At 45.8% G+C, this 20,146-nt stretch overlaps 1 pseudogene across 1 annotated transcript in view; it reads right to left on the minus strand.

The window, feature by feature from the left end:
• Nucleotides 1-4,859: 4,859 nt before the first annotated feature.
• LOC311238857 (SWI/SNF complex subunit SMARCC2-like) overlaps nucleotides 4,860-20,146 on the minus strand; it is a 15,902-nt pseudogene continuing 615 nt past the window's right edge. Inside the window, exons 2-10 of the transcript XR_014621096.1 lie at nucleotides 18,709-18,968; nucleotides 17,077-17,148; nucleotides 15,221-15,267; nucleotides 14,012-14,159; nucleotides 12,199-12,341; nucleotides 10,411-10,545; nucleotides 9,819-9,945; nucleotides 7,397-7,486; nucleotides 4,860-5,309 (exon numbers count right to left, since the gene is read on the minus strand). The product of XR_014621096.1 is annotated as an SWI/SNF complex subunit SMARCC2-like (transcript). The remainder of the gene's footprint in view (nucleotides 5,310-7,396; nucleotides 7,487-9,818; nucleotides 9,946-10,410; nucleotides 10,546-12,198; nucleotides 12,342-14,011; nucleotides 14,160-15,220; nucleotides 15,268-17,076; nucleotides 17,149-18,708; nucleotides 18,969-20,146) is intronic.

The raw sequence follows: 20,146 nt of genomic DNA on the forward strand, positions 1-20,146 counted from the left end.
TTGATATATTCTAGTACTCCTAGTTATATTTGATATATTCTAGTACTCCTAGTTATATTTGATATATTCTACTACTCCTAGTTATATTTGATATATTCTAGTACTCCTAGTTATATTTGATATATTCTAGTACTCCTAGTTATATTTGATATATTCTACTACTCCTAGTTATATTTGATATATTCTACTACTCCTAGTTATATTTGATATATTCTAGTACTCCTAGTTATATTTGATATATTCTACTACTCCTAGTTATATTTGATATATTCTGCTACTCCTAGTTATATTTGATATATTCTGCTACTCCTAGTTATATGTTATATATTCTACTACTCCTAGTTATATTTTCTTGAAGTTTGACACACAGCGTATCGGTGTTGCTACAGGGACACATACACAACTTCTGTACAGGAACCAAGGACAATATAAAAGACGGATTGCGTCAGAACACCAGCGCTCTACGCTCTACTTCCACTTGGTGCCAGTTATTTTGAAGCCTATGGGAGATATAAATAATAAAAATATATACAAGCTATAATGAGGAAATAATACGTTAGCTAGTTAACAATGCAACAAATTGCAGATGATTCTAACAGCCGAGGTTATTATAACCCGTTTAACCCTTTCACTGCCACACTACCAAATGGTTAACCGTTTCACTGTGACAATACAGAAGGTTAACCCTTTCACTGCCACACGACAAAGGGCCTTTCACTACCACACTACAGGAGGTTAACCCTTTACTATGACACTACATTGATTGATTGAAAACTTTATTTAACAGATTGCAGAATGGGTACAATACAGTACGGCTCAATACACACAATTGTTAAGGGGATGCAGACCAGAGAAAGACTTTCGTCTTGTTTACATCAGGGTCCCCCATTTTCAATTCATCATAACATATATGACATACAGATAGACAGTACTGCTACATCTATACATTCATGACATACCAGATTTACAAATACAGTCGTGTTTTTGATACAAGAGTCTAAAAAAGAGAGTATATACATTTGACGAAGAAACTGTACATTGGAGGAGGTTGGTAGGTAGGCGGTTAACCTTCTGTAGTGTGGTAGTGAAAGGGTTAAATGACAAAAACAAGGAGACGGCTGATCCCATTCAACTAAATGTCGGCCGAACTGAAAGTTTCCACATTTGGCAGCAATGTGCGTTCATGTTCATGGGGAGGGGGGGGGGGGGGGGGTAAAATGAATGTATGTTGATTAGAGCCAGAGACAGAGACATCTGCGCATGCACCAGTGGGGGAGTAGGTGCGGAAAAGTGACTATAGCTCAGCCGAGGAAGTGCAGATCGACCTGGGGTTGGTCTCTCCGTGTTCAGGAGACACACAGGTGTATAAAAAGGTATATATGTCTCCAGCAACCCCACAGCCGTAGCTACAACTAATTACGTCAAGGCTCTAATCAACATTCATTCATCCGATCCCTCACAAGCACCATGTAACTGGAAGTGCAGTGGTCTATAGCCAGGACACCCATAATGCCACAATGTCGGCACCTGCTGGCCGCAAGCGGTACCGTCTTTGTTTTCAATACATTACCATGAGCCTCTATGCTTTGTTGCCTCTGTGCTGTTGTGGTTTTTTTTTTTTTTTTTTTTTTTTTAATGCAGACTTTTTTGCAGAGAGAATTCTCTGTGGTCGAGGTGTTTTGTGTGGGAAGAAACCATGGTGTCTTGTTTGTTCAAGGCAGATACCTCTGGTATCTGGAGAAGGCTTATTATACTCCAAAAAAGGGCCATAAGGATAGTTCACATTGCAGGGTTATCGTGATCACACAAACATATAATTTTTTAAGTCAAAAACATTAAAGTTAAATGATCTTGTGGAATTTAAAACAGCACAATTAATGTATAAAGTAAAAGGTAATGTACACTTCCAGGAAACATTCAAGAACTGTTCTTTGATAGAGAGGGGGGTTATAATCTGAGGGGAGAATTCAATTTAAAAGTTCTTAGTGTACGCACTACCATGAGAAGACTGCATCTCAATATGTGGAGTGAAACTGTGGAACAGTCTGAATGTGGTGCTAGATTAAATAATTCTTCCTACTCCTTTTCGAACATGTAAATTGAGTTATGTTTTGCTTATTTTTTTTTTCATTTAATTTCTTGAGATCAATGATTTGTTTTGATTTTATATTGTTTGTATTTATTTACATGTTCGAAATAAAGATTTCAAATCAAATCAAATCAAGGCTAAGCTGGTCACACCAGCCCATCGGAGGTCTGAGCAGGGCTTGAGAGAGGTCACTTGTAGATGGTCACACACCAAGTAAGTAAGTAAGTAAGTAAGTAAGTAAGTAAGTAAGTAAGTAAGTAAGTAAGTAAGTAAGTAAGTAAGTAAGTAAGTAAGTAAGTAAGTAGGTAAGTAAGTAAGTAAGTAAGTAAGTAAGTAAGTAAGTAAGTAAGTAAGTAAGTAAGTAAGTAAGTAAGTAAGTAAGTAAGTAAGTAAGTAAGTAAGTATTTATAAAGCACCTTTCATACATGTCATGTAGCTCAAAGTGCTGTACACAAACATAGGCATATATAACGATAAAAGCAATAAAGTCACAGTGATCAGTTAAGATCAATGTTTAAAAAAAATTAAAATAAAAATAATAATAATAATAATAATAATAATAATAATAATAATAATAATAATAATAATAATAATAATAATAATAATAATAATAATAATAATAATAATAATAATAATAATAATAATAATAATAATAATAATAATAATAATAATAATAATAACGTAAAAATGAAAATAACGTAAAAATGAAAACATGAAAACAGTCATTTGCTTACCAGTTTGGGAGAACAGGTCTGCACAAACATGTCCGCTCAGTAGCAACCGGAAGTAGGAAATGCACTAAACCAATGCACTTGTACGGTAGGTAGCAATGTTAGCTCTTATAACGCTAGTGTAGTTACGTTTTTATTAGTGGTCAGAGTTGGGTCCACAGGACTTATCCAAGCCCCATGGATCCATCAGTGGCCGCGTATTGTGTGCGTATGTACCCGTTCCCTCATGTGGTCAGTGGTCAGAGTTGGGTCCATAGGAACTATCCAAGCCCCATGGATCCATCAGTGGCCGCGTATTGTGTGCGTATGTACCCGTTCCTTCATCTAAAGAGTTGGGTCCATAAGACTTATCCAAGCCTTACGGATCCATCAGTGGTCGTGTATTGTGTGCGTATGTACCCGTTCCTTCATCTAAAAAGTTGGGTCCACAAGGCTTATCCTAGCCTCATGGATCCATCAGGTTTTTCCAAGCCATAACTATTTGTAAGCTAGACTGTATAGGTAAGTTTTTAATTTTCCTTTAAAAATGTGTATGGAGCTGGCGTTTCTGATGTGTGTTGGTAGTGTGTTCCATAGTTTTGGGGCATAGTTGGCAAATGCCATACTTCCTATCCTCTTTTGGTTTCTGGGCGTGTCTAGTAAACCTGTAGTGGATGACCGTAGCGTTCTTGAGGGCAGATAACTAACTAGGGAATTTGCTATGTATTTTGGGCCTTGCTCATTAAGAGCTTTATATGTTAGGAAAAGGACCTTAAAATCAATTCTATGAGTTATTGGAAGCCAGTGCAGAGTGGCTAGGACTGGAGTGATATGTTCTCTTCTCCTTGTATGAGTTAGTAATCGAGCTGCAGAGTTTTGGATAAGCTGAAGCTTCCCAATGGTTGCTTTGGGAAGACCAGTGAACAGTGCATTACAATAGTCAAGCCGACTTGATACAAAAGCATGAATCAGTGTCTCTGCATCCTTTTTATTTACGAAAGGTCTTACTTTCGCTATGTTTCTTAGGTGGAAGAATGACGTTTTCATGGCCTTATTTATATGAGACTTAAAGGTCAGGTCTGAGTCCAAGATGACACCTAGGCTTGTAACCTCAGTCTTTACATAGGATGACAGACTCCCCAGGTTTTCACACAGCACTTCCCTTTTTGCTTTTGGGCCGATCAATAGGATTTCGGTCTTGCTTTCGTTTAATTTTAGGAAGTTATTGTTCATCCACTTGTTTATTGCTAACAGACAATTTGTAATGGACTGTATGGCTGTAGTGTTATTTGGTTCTGCGGAGATATATAGTTGTGTATCATCAGCATAACTATGGAAGCATACATTGTGGTCTCGAATGATGTCCCAGAGGGGCAGCATATATAGTGAGAAGAGTAATGGACCAAGGCAGCTTCCTTGTGCAACTCCAAAGCTGCTGTCATGTTCCTCGGATACATTGTCTCCAAGCTTAACATAGAACCTTCTCCCCTTAATGTATGTTATGAGCCAATTTAGTACATGATCGGAAAAGCCAACCAGTCTTTCAAGACGACTGAAGTGTGCCTTTTTCTTCTGAAAAACCAGCCCTAGTTAATTTCCGCAACAAGTGCTACCGGTAAACGGTGCATTTATATACGAGCTTTTATCCAAAGCGCTTTACAATTTAGTTCCTCACATTCACCCATTCACTCACACATTCACACACCAACAGCGGAGGTGACCACGCAAGGTTACCAACCTGCTCATCGGGAGCAGTTAGGGGTTAAGTGTCTTGCTCAAGGACACTTCGACAGGCTGCCCCGAGAGGAGCGGGAATCGAACCGGGAACCTTCTGATCACCAGACGACCGCTCTACCTCCTGAGCCACTGTCACCTTCACACAAAACGTAAGTTTTTTACAACTATCCTCTGCGTGGCTTTGATCCCGAGTCCTTCTCTCAACGAGCAAAGTTGTAGGTTGTGGTTTGTAATATCATCGTGATGAGCAGTTCATCGACTGACATGCAATGAACTGAGAATACAGGGAGAAGAAAGAGGGAGGAACAGACGGTTTCATATAAAACAACTTTTAATGAGCCGCACCGTCGGGAGTATCAACAACATCAGGAGGACCGACTCTCGAGGTCTGAAAACTAAATACAGATATCAGGCAGAGATGTGTTTCATTTCTAATATGACTCAATGTTACTCGACAGCTACAAATACCTTTAACACGACTGCAGCGCAAGTTTAAAACCACTGCTTATGTACAACTTGTGTGTGTGTGTGTTTTGTGTGTGTGTGTGTGTGTGTGTGTGTGTGTATTGTTCAAAAACAGGCTGAATCACGTCGCCTCGTCTCCCCCGTCCCGCTCGCCTCGTCTCCCCCGTCCCGCTCGCCTCGTCTCCCCCGTCCCGCTCGCCTCATCTCCCCGTCCCGCTCGCCTCGTCTCCCCCGTCCCGCTCAGCTGTGGCCGGACGCTGGTGGACCCGGCTGTGAGGACGCCGTCCCGTCGGGCTGCGAGGACGGGTCTGAGACAGGAAGACAGTCAGACAGACAGACAGACAGACAGACAGACAGACAGACAGACAGACAGACAGACAGACAGACAGACAGACAGACAGACAGATATTAAATGGCAAGGCCCCTCCACCTCTCAGCACTTTTGTCAAACAAAGAACATCTCATAATAGGTCCACAAGATCTCCCCAGAGAGGGGACTGTACGGTGCCGTTTAGGTCCAGCTCCTTCAGTCAGTCCTGTTTTGTATTAAGAGCCACTCAGTTCTGGAACGTCCTACCAACAGAAATAAGACACTGTGCTACAGTACCTACCACACCTTTACATACAAACTCAAGACCTGGCTATTAACCAATCAAACATGTGACCACTTTTAATCAGTTCATTGTGTATTTTATTATTGCTTTTACTATTATGTATTTCCCCAAGGGGATCAATAAAGGAATATCTTATCTTATGTTGGATTGTGTTAGCGTTTTACTTTTAATGCTTCTGTTTTACATTACATTTTTACATTTACATTTAGTCATTTAGCTAATGTTTTAGGTGTATGGTATTATAACATCTTGCCAAAAGGACTACAGTTGTGAATTAGCCAGCGGGCTAAAACTGACACATTTACAGAAATGTTTATTAATGTGTACGGTCCTTTTAAAAATAAACTGAAACTGAGACAGACAGACAGACAGACAGGACAGGTCACACCTACGTCTGTACAGCTTATCAGACTCAGAGATAAGGTCATACGGTCATATCTTGGTTTTATTTATTTACTACGTTCCATTTCATCCTATATTCTGGGAGCCACACGATTGAAGACGTGCCAAGGAGCAAGGAGGTGAAACGGTTTAAAAGGAAACGGAGATAAGATATTGATGGCTGGTGCATTTGTTTGGCTATTGTGTCACATTGTGACCGCTGTGTCATTTATGTTTAATGTAGACCTTTTTTTTCTTTTTTTTGTAGGACAGCTCAGACTCAACCTTGATGACTTGGACTCGGACTCGGGTAATGGGGACTCGACTCTGGCTCTTCTTTGGTGACTCGGACTCGAAGACTCGAGACTCGACCTCGAGATTTAGTGACTCAACTGCAACGGGGAAGGACAGATGCGGCCGCGACTCACTTCCATGGAAAATGGTCAAATAAATGGTAAATGGTGTATTTATATACCGGTAACTCTTTTATCCAAAAGAGCTTTACAATTTTGTTCCTCACATTTGACCCACTCACTCACACGCCGACGGGCAAGGTGCCAACCTGCTCACCGGGAGCAATTATGGGGTTAAGTGTCTTGCTCAAGGACACACCGGCACACTGCCCGGGGGAAAACTTCCGACCACCGGGGCGACCGCTCTACCTCCTGAGCCACTATATCGCCCCCCACCATGTTAAACCTCTTGCTATGAAAATATAACTTCCAAGAATTGATATTAGTCACAAAAACAAACGGGCAGAACACACGGCCAGACCCACGGTGACCTCGACTCCGCGATGGTTTTTCAAGCGCTGTCGTTTTTTTTTTTTATACATGGAAAGGTCATCTGCTCGACCGACCGACTGTTGCACCTGCTGACTGCCTCCCAGTCGCACGCCCTCAGACTCTTCTCTCCGCCCCCTAAGCCCCCTCACCTACCTCCCTCCCTCTCCCCCTTTCTTCTCTCTCTCTCCCTCTGGTTCTCACTCTTCCTTTCTCTTTTTCCCTTTCTCTTTTGCCCTCTCTCCCTTTCCTTCTCTCTCCCTTATTTATTGTTGTCCTTGTATACTATTGCTACTGTTATTTTGTATTTTATTTAATTGTATGCATGTACATAACCTTGTTTTTGTTACAGCCTCCCCCCTTCCCACAAAAGGCCTTTGCTTTTTGGACAGGCTGCTTTTGTATATAAGAATTTGTTCTTAATTGCTTGCCTGGATAAATAAAGGTTAAATAAAATTAAAAACAAAATGCTCACTGAAATGCAGTCATAGCGACCTGAGGAAATGTCAGCTCCGAGCAAACGAGGGGGACTTAGTCTCCAGAGGACATGTCCTTTTTATATAAGAGACGTCGACGTCGTTAAAACCTAGGAGGACAACGGGGAGAGAAGGTACTCACACATGCCGTTGGGTGCTCCAGGGTGACGGGGGGCCATGGTCTGGTTGTTACCCCCAGCCGGCATCATCCGCCCGGGCATGGGCTGGCCGCCTGGAGGGGAGGGGAGAGTCAATGGCAGACATTGTCATAGATTTATATATTGTTATAGAAAATAGAAAGAAGTCCTGAATATCCTGAGAAGTAGGATATCAATCGAGTGTGTGTGTGTTCAGACCTGACTGCTGCAGTGTGTGTGTGTAACCTGTGTGTGTACCTGTGTGCTGCAGTGTGTGTGTGTGTGTGTGTACTGAAGTGTGTGTGTGTGTGTACCTGTGTGCTGCAGTGTGTGTGTGTACTGAAGTGTGTGTGTGTGTGTACCTGTGTGCTGCAGTGTGTGCGTGTGTGTGTGTGTACCTGTGTGCTGCAGTGTGTGTGTGTGTGTGTACCTGTGTGCTGCAGTGTGTGTGTGTACCTGTGTGCTGCAGTGTGTGTGTGTACCCGTTTACTGCAGTGTGTGTGTGTGTGTGTGTGTGTGTGTGTACCTGTTTGCTGCAGTGTGTGTGTGTGTACCTGTGTGCTGCAGTGTCTGTGTGTGTGTGTGTGTGTGTGTATGTGTGTACCTGTTTGCTGCAGTGTCTGTGTGTGTGTACTAGTGATGTGCATCTCCATCACTGAGGCCGATGCGATGCGCATCTCGATACGGTGCCAACGATACGATACATTAACGATACATTTGAAGCACCGGGCGATACGATTTGATTCAACATAATGCGATTCGGGGCGATACGATGCGATTCAACACGATGCAAAATAATGATAACATTTTATGGTATGACAGAGGATTTGGTTGTATTCCTTATATGCAGCTTATATTATTATTAAAAATTAAAGAATCTACTGTAAGACAATTTATATAAAAACTCTTGGGTGCCTAAGAAGACTTTTGCATAGTACTGTGTTTTCTATCCACTTTAGCTAAAAACACACACACACACACACACAATGTATACACACACACTACTGTGAGACAATAATAATCACACACAAAGGGATAATGGCTTATAGCAGACTTAATGATTTTATAATATTTCAGATAATGAAATTAAATGTTTATCATCAACTATCCAATTAGTATTTATACTGTAACGTTTGGCCACTTTAAATCATTGAACAGAGAGAGAGAGAGAGAGAGAGAGAGAGAGAGAGAGAGAGGGGGGAAGGGAGAGAGAGAGAGAGCGAGAGAGAGAGAGAGAGAGAGCATTTGAGTTTGAGCGTTCTGATGCTCCGTAGCTGACCACACCATGATCGCATTTTGTCAACACAGTTGGAACCTGGAGGAAGCGATATAAGGAAACGAATTGCCAATAAATGTGAAGTTATCTTTGAACCTATTGTCAAGCGTCTTCAATATATAACCCCCCCCCCCCATGTCCTCACTAATGGAACTGGTGTTGCAGAGTCACGTTAGTTAGTTAGATACTGTAGTTTAGCGTTAGCTGAACGGCTAACTGGCTAACGTTAACCAGCAGCTACTAACGTTAGCCAGTTGATCAATTCAATTCATGTCTCCTCGACTTCCACTGTTTGTTGATAACTGTGACGCGGCTCTCGCCTTCTGTATGGTATGGTATCTGCTCTGTGCAGTCACAGTGCACTGCTGACAGAAGTGGATGAGAGGAAATTATATTAATGAATCGGTTTTGACCGATGCAAAGACGCTACAACAAGATGCATCGCGAGTTCAGCCTGAAATGTAGCCGACGCAGACTTATTCCACCGGTGCACTCGCATCGTGAACGAGTATGCCGGCGCACCGATGCAAATCGATGAATCGTCACATCACTAGTGTGTACCTGTGTGCTGCAGTGTGTGTGTGTGTGTGTACCTGTGTGCTGCAGGGTGTGTATGTGTGTGTATCTGTTTGCTGCAGTGTGTGTGTGTACCTGTGTGCTGCAGTGTGTGTGTGTGTGTGTACCTGTGTGCTGCAGGGTGTGTATGTGTGTGTATCTGTTTGCTGCAGTGTGTGTGTGTACCTGTGTGCTGCAGTGTGTGTGTGTGTGTGTGTACCTGTGTGCTGCAGTGTGTGTGTACCTGTTTGCTGCAGTGTGTGTGTGTACCTGTGTGCTGCAGTGTGTGTGTACCTGTTTGCTGCAGTGTGTGTGTGTGTGTGCACCTGTTTGCTGCAGTGTGTGTGTGTGTGTGCACCTGTTTGCTGCAGTGTGTGTGTGTGTGTGTGTGTGTACCCGTTTGCTGCAGTGTGTGTGTGTGTGTGTACCCGTTTGCTGCAGTGCGTGTGTGTGTGTGTGTACCTGTTTGCTGCAGTGTGTGTGTGTGTGTACCTGTTTGCTTGTGTGTGTGTGTGTACCTGTTTGCTGCAGTGTGTGTGTACCTGTGTGCTGCAGTGTGTGTGTGTGTGTGTGTGTGTGTGTGTGTGTGTGTGTACCTGGTTGCTGCACTGTGTATGTGCTCTGCTGCTCCCTCTGCTGGCGGACCTTCATCTCTGCATGTTTCAGCTGCTCTGCGTGAAACGTCTGCCTCTCTGACAGCAACTGCTGTCTCTGCTGCTCCAACTACACACACACACACACACACACACACACACATTTTTAATACTATACTATTAGTGTAGCCTAATCTTTATCTGCAACTGTGAAGAAAGACCCCATTGGTTTAAACAGAATGAATAGACACACACACAAAAAATAAAAAAAATAAAAAAAAAATTAAAATATATATATTTTTTAATAAAAAATAAAAAATTCAAATCTTTATTTAGAATTCGAATGCCAACGTAACAAACGAACGTTCGAACATTCGGGCTCAGCCTTAGGCGACACTTTAGCAGATAACATTAACTGATAGATACCTAGCCCCTACTGTGCAGATTAACTGATAGATACCGAGCCTCTACTGTGCAGATTAACTGATAGATACCGAGCCTCTACTGTGCAGATTAACTGATAGATACCGAGCCTCTACTGTGCAGATTAATTGATAGATACCGAGCCTCTACTGTGCAAAGCAGGACAACTCACCGCCTCCTTCTCACGGTCCATGATGGTCTCCAGCTCCTCAAAGTGCCTGAGTTTGATCTCCAGCTTCTTCATCTGCGTCTCCACCAGCAGAGCCACCAGAGACTTGATCTTCCTCTCCTCCACCGCCGCCAGGTGCTGTGAGGAAGAGGAGGACGTCAAGGATCGGTACGGGTTTTCGGTACAATGGGAGAAAGTTTGGCTTTCCATGTTCAACTCAGGGGTGATGTAGTGTGCAGTAACTAATTGTACTTGTAGGGCTGTCAACGAATATTCTATATTGAAATTAATAATCGCCTTGTTATATTATATAATTATATTAGATTGTGAAAAAAACAGCCCCCGGTGGGCGGTCGTGGTTAACATACCGTTGTATTCGTTCGGTACACAGACGTTCGGTACGGTACGGTACACGCTGAAACGGTTCGGTACGGATACGTGTACCTTTATACCCCTACTGGATAATGTGATAAGTGATTACATTATCGAGAAAAGGTTCCCGCTTCACGTATTTATGACATTAACCTGCAAGTTATTACATCCGTTATCATATATTTATGATGTTATTATATACGGTTTTATTACATTATAAGTCCTTCTAAATAAAGTTATTACATTATACAAAGTTATTACATTATACAAAGTTATTACATTATAAAGTACGTCCTTCTAAATGAAAAAGTCATTACATTGTGAAAAGTTATTACATTATAAAAAGTTATTACATTATAAAGTCATTTTAATTTTAACCTCTCAACGTTCCGACGTCCCGCCTTTTTTTGCCCTCGTCTGTCGGCGTCACGCTGTGTTATTGTCCATCAACCAACACATCGGTTGAAAGCTAAAATGGCCGCCGTTTGAAAGACACCCTACTTGGCCTATTACGTGCTTCCAATTTCGGGGTATAAGCCAACGAGCGTCAGTTTCTAAAAAGTTACTACCTCGATTTTGCCTCCTGGTGACCGGACCAATCACCTCCGACGGTGAAAAGGTTTGACCATTTTTGTAGCCAATGAAATTCTGGAAATGATGATATATGATGTGAGGGATATTTCTGAGGATTTTCTTTTCTTTTTTATCCACTTTTTCTCCCCATTTTCTATTTTTCTCCCATCCCAATTTCATATTTCCAATTCTCCCCTCCCCTGTCTTGAACGTTGCTAGACCATGCCTCCCACTGATCGGCTGTAGTGAGGATAGAAGCCTTGCATCACGTGTCCCCTCCGGTACACGAGGAGGCAGCCTGTCGCATCTTTTCAACCGCAGCAGCTCGAACTCTGTGGCGAGGAGTAACGCGTGGGAGGCTCACGCTGCCCCCGATACTTCCTGTTTCCGCCGCACCGGCGTCACCCAACCAACCTGTAGGAGTCGCTGTCCACAACGTCCGATCCCCACCCACCGGCTTTCCCACCCTCTAACACTGCCAATTGTGTTAGTATGACGGCCGGCCAAGCCGGTAGCAACGCAGAGAGCTGGGCTCGATACCAGCATCTCCTGCGTTAGTGGCGAGCACCTTGCCCACTGGACGTGGTGGTCCTGTAGGAGTCGCTGTTTACAACGACCAGATTACCACCCACTGGCTTCCCTCCCGCTGACTCTGCCAATTGTGTCAGTATGACGACCGGCCAAGCCGGAGGCACCGCTGACAGCTGGATTCGATACCAGTGTGTCTCTGCGGTGGTAGACAGACGCTTAGTCCGCTGCGCTACCCGGCCGCTAAAAGGCTATATCTTATATTTTCCCACTCAGTCTATGCGATAGGCTGGCTCTAGGGGAGAGGGCAGGGCTTACCTTGGCCTTGGTGGCGGCGGAGGCCAGGGCGGACGCTGCTGCCGCGGCAACGCTGCTCTCCACCAGCTCCAGCTCCATGTCCCTCCTCCGCACATCCCCCTCCGTCTCCCTCGGCCCCGCGCGCTCCTCTTCATCGGCCCTTCCTGGGAGGAAGACAGAAACGGTACGTCAAACGACACGAGGAACGCGGGTTCCGTTCAGACTTTATTGTCCCTCAAGGGGACATTTGCTTTGCAGCAGTGGTAGAGACAACAACAACAACAACAACACAACATCACATCTTACAGAATCCAACCAGGAAAAAGAAAATGAAAATGCATTACTGTTATTTTAAAGGAAGTTAAGTGCATTTAATGCCCTGGGGATGTACGAAAAATTTAAATCTGTTGCTCTTTAGCCTGGGGAGCCTATATCTCCTGCCAGAGGGGAGGGGGACAAACTCCTCCAAGAGAGGATGGTCAGAGCTGTCGAAGATCGTCTGAGCCTTCCGCAGAATTTGTCTGTCATAGATGTCTGTCAAGGAAAGCTGCTGGGTCCCAATTATCTCGCTGGCCATATGTTGGCCAGACTGTTTTTGTTCTGTATATTGAGAGGTTGCCATACCAGGAGACAATACAAAAGGTTAAAATGGACTCAACAAAAGATTTGTAAAAAAAAAACCATAAAAGTGTTTTGTCCACATTAAAAGTGTTTAGTTTGCGCAGGAAGTAGAGTCTCTGCAGACCTTTTTTGCAGATTGCAGAAGCATTCGGATTGTGGTTTAACACTATGATCGCCGATGACGAGTTAAGACGTCATTCCTAGCCATGCTCATTCTGCCGAAGACGCCGTAACTCGTCTTTGATGTCAATATTTAAAAAATCTGTGATCGAAATCATATTTCCCCTCCGGAGCCCTGAAACACACTGCAAAGTTCCACTCAACTCTCTAGCGGTTCAAGAGCGCCATCTGGTGGCCGATCGGCAGATCGCCAACCGGAAATGACCCTTTGAACTGGTAGTGCTCATCCATATGTGGTCCGGGCACTCGCTATCGTTAGAGAGACTCCGTCTTGACACAGTGAACATCGATCGGTGCAAATAACTCGAAAAAACAACATGATTTAGACGTATATACTATTATACAACCTGGAAATGGATCGGGCATTTCTCCATCCCATAATAGAAAAAATTCTGTTCCACGCTCATCTGCCAGCGGCGCGAGGAAGCCACGGTAAGATTCAGCGTTATATTCTAACGTGTTCCATATAAACTGCTATGATGAACATATGACCCACTCTGGATGAATCATCTAACGCTGCCCACGGAATTATAAACGATCCCCCGCCCATCCGGTCATCATCAGATGATATGTAGTAACTCCTAGAAGCACATCCAGTTGACATTTTTTATCTCGCACAGATTCCTACCAAACTGTATTTGATCATCAATATAATGCATTTAGGGCTATAAATCACGTTCTGAAGAAAGCTGCAGAAAACGATAAAAACATACTTATACTTTAGACCATATTTTAGTATGAATATGTGAATGAAAAAGTTTAACGTTGCTACACCCTGAACAATACATATAGGACATTGAATGGGCCATAATAATGGCAATTTAGCAATATAATTTAAAAAGTTATAGCCCTGCAAAGAAGGGGAACTTCTCCATAGACAAATAGAGATGGCGAGGGATGGTAAATTATGAATTGAACCCATGGCGATCAAAGTGTTAACTTGTTGTCAACTACTGTTCCCAGGTACTTGTAGTGATTCGATTGAGATAGATAAGACGAATAGACACACACACACACACACACACACACACACCATCTGTCTCCTCTTTGAGTGGCGTTTCAAGGTTCGCAAGGTTCCCAAGGTTCTCAAAGTTATCAAAGTTCTCCGTCTTCACTCTGAGTCCCTCCATCATCGCTCCTCCGCTGGGCTCCCCCTTGAGGTCATCCACCCTGGCAGAGGCCTGGAATACACACACGCACGCACGCACACACACACGCACACGCACACACACACACACACACTAGGAGTTATTACAGGTACACTAAAAACAAGATACTGTTATAGAATGTGACCAAGTCTGATGCAATTCTGTAGGAAAACCATTATCACCAAGAGAAACAAGCCGTTTCACCAGTGAACTACGATATAAGGGGGCTGTCCCCGACTAAGGATTTGGATAGTCGACTTTGATTGGCCGAAATGAGCCGATAAAAATACAAATCTGAAGAAAAAAAAAAGTAAACATTTTCTTTATTTTTTTTTATCATTCCATTTGGGCTGTGGGGGGTGCTTAATGTCTGAAGGAGTCGACTGAAGGCTTCTTGTCCTCTGCAAAAGCATGCAATTGGTCCACTGATGGATACATCTTGATATTTGTCTAGTCTAGTGTGTTCATTAGATGGGTGAACTCCTCTTTCAGTGCCTCTGTGCCTGTTTTCTTAAGCAGTTAGCCTCTGGTATGCATGCCATTAGCGTCAGACACGCTTCTAGGCCTCTTTTCTTTTGGAAAGAATGATAAAAAAAATTTATAATAAAAATATATTTAAAAAAAAAAGTATAATACATTTTTTTTGTGCATTCGACTAAGAGGTTGGCAGTCGACTACGGCTCCTTTCGATCGATTAGTCGACTATTCGACTAATAGGGGTCAGCCCTGGGTATAACTACGTTGTGCACTCAGACATTAACACTACACGTCGGAAAGATGCAATGCAGCGCGTCACCAGTAGGGGGCAGTGTGGATGTGACAGGCTAAACGGAATAGAGGCCTCTTTCTCCTCGAGTGTCGCCATGTTTTAGGTTTACGTCGCAAATCCGGATAGTGGATATATATATAGTTCAACCGGGAAGATATTCTTCTTCTATATAATTCTATGTGTCGGCCGGGGGAGGATTCGGCCCTGATCTGCCCCCTAGTGGACAAGACCTTTCAATCCTCCAGGAATCACACTGTTCAAGCAGCCGCTTGTCTACTGGTTTACAGGACGCACACTGTTCTCATGTTCTCATCGTTAAAATCACCTGAAGGGAGTTGGAGTCAGTTTCTGTCTTCCCTGCATCCATCGATTCTGCGTAGCAGAGAAAGAGATACATTATAGAGGGGAGGGATGTCAAGCAAGGAAGGCAGTGAAGCATGACTGGCACATCCTACACAACACCACAACAACAACAACAGCACCTATGAGCAGACTCAAGTCCCGCCACCCCTACAACAAGGTGGCACAAGAGATGCTCCGTTCCACCACTGAGGACCTATCCAGAAATGGATGGCTGGCGGCAGCCTGGAAGAGAGAGTGGGAGAGTGCTGGGCCAACCCGTATCCACCACTACATCTGGGATCCAGGAGATGGCGCCACAGGAGACGATCTTCCACGCCGGCAATGGGTTCTGCTGAACCGTTTAAGATCTGGGGTTGGTCGCTTTAAAGCATCATTAAAGAAGTGGGGCCTGGCAGACAGCGCTGCATGTTAGTGTGGAGACCCTGAGCAGACTGTTGACCACATCCTGACCATCTGCCCCCTATACAAACCACCCTCTGCCCCCTATACAGACCACCCTCGGAAGCCAGCCTCTTTGATGTGGGACCAGATTTAAGGGCATGGCTACAAGATACAGAGTTGGACCTCTGACGTTACACGAAAGAAGATGTGATTGATGGAGGTAGGTAGGTAGGTAGGTAGGTAGGTAGGTAGGTAGGTAGGTAGGTAGGTAGGTAGGTAGGTAGGTAGGTAGGTAGGTAGGTAGGTAGGTAGGTAGGTAGGTAGGTAGGTAGGTAGGTAGGTAGTGTGTGTGTGTGTGTGTGTGTGTGTGTGTGTGTGTGTTAGTGCACTGCAACCCTGCCCTTTTTCATATAACTAGGGTTATAGGATAACCTTCGTTTTCCTTAAGATTCGTTTTCTCTTTTGCGCAAGCTGTCATCAGATAAACATTTGGATGTAATTACCGCAGCGCGCAGGGAGAACTCAGGGGAGAACTCGAGGGAGAACAGTGATGACCCTCAGGTGGATTGATGAACAAATGATTTGTTCTTGGATGTATGTAGCCGGTTGGCGAAGTTTTGTTAACTTTGTTCAACGCGTTGCTGACGTCAACAGCGAAGTGGTGAGCGATGTTTATTATTTGCTGGGTCGCTGCTGCCCTGTTCTGTTGTGCTTTCATTATGTTGCTCTGCTCGAAATCTGATTTCTGTTTTCTGTTTGTTTGTATAGTGACTGAGTAGGCTATTGTGTCGTGTGTGTGTGTGTGTGTGTGTGTGTGTGTGTGTGTGTGTGTGTGTGTGTGTGTGTGTGTGTGTGTGTGTGTGTGTGTGTGTGTGTGTGTCAAAGAAGATTCTATAGCCTTCAATACGTTTTACGAGGCTGTCTAATAAGCGAGCACTGTGCATTCTAATAAGAGCGAAACAGGTTATGTAAATGCTTCTTAGTTTTCAGCGTGATATGCGTTATTTAGGCAGACCTATTGGACATTTTCGTTTTTGTTTATTTATTAAGTTAATATATAAAGTGTTTAGAATATTTAAAACAAAAAAATTATTTTATATTGGACTATATAATAGAATTTGCGAATCAGGCTATAGAATGGTTTATTAGTTTTCAGCGTGATATGTGTTATTTAGTTAGACCTATTGGACATTTTCGTTTTTGTTTATTTATTAAGTTCATATAAAACCGTGTTTCGAATATTTAAAACAAATACAAAAAAAATAAAAATTTATAATAATAATAATAATTTTTTTTCTGGTTTTCACGCGGGCTAGGGCTTAAAATATTATTTACAGTCGGGCTTATTTTCGGGCAGGGCCTGAAGTTCACGGGCTCTGGCTGGGCACAGGCTTTATTTCAAGGCCCTTGCAGACCACTTGTGTGCGTTGATCTCACCTGTCTTCTCAGGCAGGTTGGAGACCTCAGCGAGTTTCTCTATCGAGTCGTCCTGCACTCGAGAAAACTCCTCTGTAGAGAGAGAGAGAGAGAGGAGAGAGAGAGAGAGAGAGAGAGGGAGGGAGAGAGAGAGAACAAGAGAGAGAGAGAGAGAATGAGAGAGAGAGAGAGAACGAGAGCGAATAAGAGAATGAGAGAATGAAAGAGAGAACAAGAGAGAGAGGGAACAGGAGAGAACAAGAGAACGAGAGAGAGAGAGAGACAAGAGAGAACAAGAGAGCGAGAGAAAGAGAGAAAGAGAGAACAGGAGAACGAGAGAAAGAGTGAGAACGAGAGAACAAGAGAATGAGAGAGAACAAGACAGAAAACGAGAGAGTGAGAACAAGCGAGAAAGAGAGAACAAGAGAACGAGAGAAAGAGTGAGAACAAGAGAATGAGAGACAGAATTACCAGACACACAAGAGCCACTCCACCACCCAGATAGACTCACAGAACTCGCTCTCTCTCTATTGTCCCTTGTGAAGTGTATCTTCATTGATACTATATCATTTCCATAATGAACACGTAAAAGGCTTAACCGTGCCAACTACTATCCTTTTCTGAGATGTATAAATGCAGACAGAGCAAACCAGAACTGTCCTCAGAGGGAATCGTTGAATGAAAATTTAAAAACGCATAATGTTCATGACCAAAAGAAAACCCATATCATCTCTCTCCTGCCCTCTCTCTCTCCCCATCTCTCTCTCTCCCTCTCCCTGACTTCTCTCTCTCCCTGCCCTCTCTCCTCCCCCCTCCTCTCTCCTCTCTCTCTCCCTGCCCTCTCTCTCTCCCTGCCCTCTCTCTCTCCCTCTCCCTGACTTCTCTCTCTCCCTGCCCTCTCTCCTCCCCCTCCTCTCTCCTCTCTCTCCCTGCCCTCTCTCTCCCTCTCCCTGACTTCTCTCTCTCCTGCCCTCTCTCCTCCCCCCTCCTCTCTCTCTCCCCATCTCTCTCTCCCTCTCTCTGACTTCTCTCTCTCCCTGCCCTCTCTCCTCCCCCTCCTCTCTCTCTCCCATCTCTCTCTCCCTCTCCCTGACTTCTCTCTCCCTGCCCTCTCCTCCCCCCTCCTCTCTCTCTCCCCATCTCTCTCTCCCTCTCCCTGACTTCTCTCTCCCTGCCCTCTCTCCTCCCCCCTCCTCTCTCTCTCCCCATCTCTCTCTCCCTCTCCCTGACTTCTCTCTCTCCCTGCCCTCTCCTCCCCCCTCCTCTCTCTCTCCCCATCTCTCTCTCCCTCTCCCTGACTTCTCTCTCTCCCTGCCCTCTCTCCTCCTCCCCCCTCCTCTCTCTCTCTCTCTCCCTCTCCCTGACTTCTCTCTCTCCATGCCCTCTCTCCTCCCCCCTCCTCTCTCTCTCCCATCTCTCTCTCCCTGACTTCTCTCTCTCCCTGCCCTCTCTCCTCCCCCCTCCTCTCTCTCTCCCCATCTCTCTCCCTGCCCTCTCTCTTATCAGTCTCCCTGCCCTCTCACCCAACTCTCTCCTCTTCATCTCTCTCCCCTTCCCTCCCCCTCTCCTCTCTCCCCTTCCCCCTCCCTCTCCTCCCCCTCCCCCCCCCCCTCCCTCCCTCCCCCTCCCTTTCTCTCTCTCTCTCTCACCCACCCAGTGCGGCTTTAGGCGGCAGCGGAGGCCACTCGCGGGTCCACCACGGAGGCCAGGAAGGCCACGGTGCACATGACGGGGTTCTCCGACTGGCTGAACGGCACGGGCTGGAAGGCCAGCGGGCCGAGGGAGGCGGTGGTGTCCTCCAGGTAAGGGTCCTCGATGGGCAGCCGCAGGAAGTGGAGGATGCACTCGTCCTGGGTCCTGGAGCCCACGTGCTCAGACACCTTGTTCCAGTCGTCATTGTAGACCTCCAACGCCTGGGGGGAGGAGGGAGGGGGAGGGGGAGAGAGAGATGGGGGGAGAGAGAGGGGAGGGAAGAGAGGGGAGGGAGGGGAAGGGGAGAGAGGGGAGGAGAGAGAGAGAGGGGAGGGAATAGAGATGGGGAAGGGGGAGGGAGGGGAGGGGGGAGAGAGGAGGGGTAGAGAGGGGGAGGGGGAGGGAGGGAGGGGGGGAGAGAGAGGGGAGGGAAGAGAGAGGGAGGGAAGAGAGGGGAGGGAGGGGAAGGGGGAGAGAGGGAGGAGGGAGAGAGAGGGGAGGGAAGAGAGAGGGGGAAGGGGGAGGGAGGGGAGGGGGAGGGAGGGAGAGGAGGGGTAGAGAGGGGGAGGGGGGAGGGAGGGGAGGGGGGGGAGAGAGGGGAGGGAAGAGAGAGGGGAGGAAGAGAGAGGGGAAGGGGAGGGAGGGGAGGGGGGAGAGAGGGGAGGGGGGAGGGAGGAGGGGTATAGAGGGGGAGGGGGGAGGGAGGGGGAGGGGAGGGGAGGGGGAGAGAGAGGGGAGGGGGAGAGAGAGGGGGAAGGGTGAGGGAGGGGAAGGGGAGAGAGGGAAGGGGAAGGGGGAGAGAGGGGAGGGAAGAGAGAGGGGGAAGGGGAGGGAGGGGAAGGGGGAGGGAGGGGAGGGGGAGAGAGAGGGAGGGAAGAGAGAGGGGGAAGGGGGAGGGAGGGGAAGGGGGAGAGAGGGGAGGGGGAAGGGGGAGAGAGGGGAGGGGGAGAGAGAGGGGAGGGAAGGGGGAGGGAGGGGGAGGGGGAGGGGGAAGGGGGAGAACGAGAGCGGGGGAGAGAGAGAAAGAGAGGGGGACGAGAGGGGAGAAAGAGAGAGGGGGAGAGATATGGAGAAAGAGAGGGGAAGTGAGAGAAAGAGAGGGGGAGAGATGGAGAAAGAGAGAGGGGAAGGGAGAGAAAGAGAGGGGGAAGAGAGATGGAGAAAGAGAGGGGAAGGGAGAGAGAGAAAGAGAGGGGGAAGAGAGAGGGAGAAAGAGAGAGATAAGGGAACGGGAGAGGGAGAAAGAGAGGGAGAGGGAGAGAGAGAGAAAGAGAGGGGAAGAGAGAGGGCGGGAGAGAAAGAGAAAGAGAGGGGAAGGGAGATGGGAGAAAGAGAGGGGAGAGAGGGGAAGGGAGAGAGGGAGAAAGAGGGGGAGAGAGAGGGGAAGGAGAAGATCTCG

This window comes from Notolepis coatsorum (genome assembly GCF_963971535.1).
Source record: "Notolepis coatsorum genome assembly, chromosome: 13".
Classification (NCBI taxonomy): Eukaryota; Metazoa; Chordata; class Actinopteri; order Aulopiformes; family Paralepididae; genus Notolepis; species Notolepis coatsorum.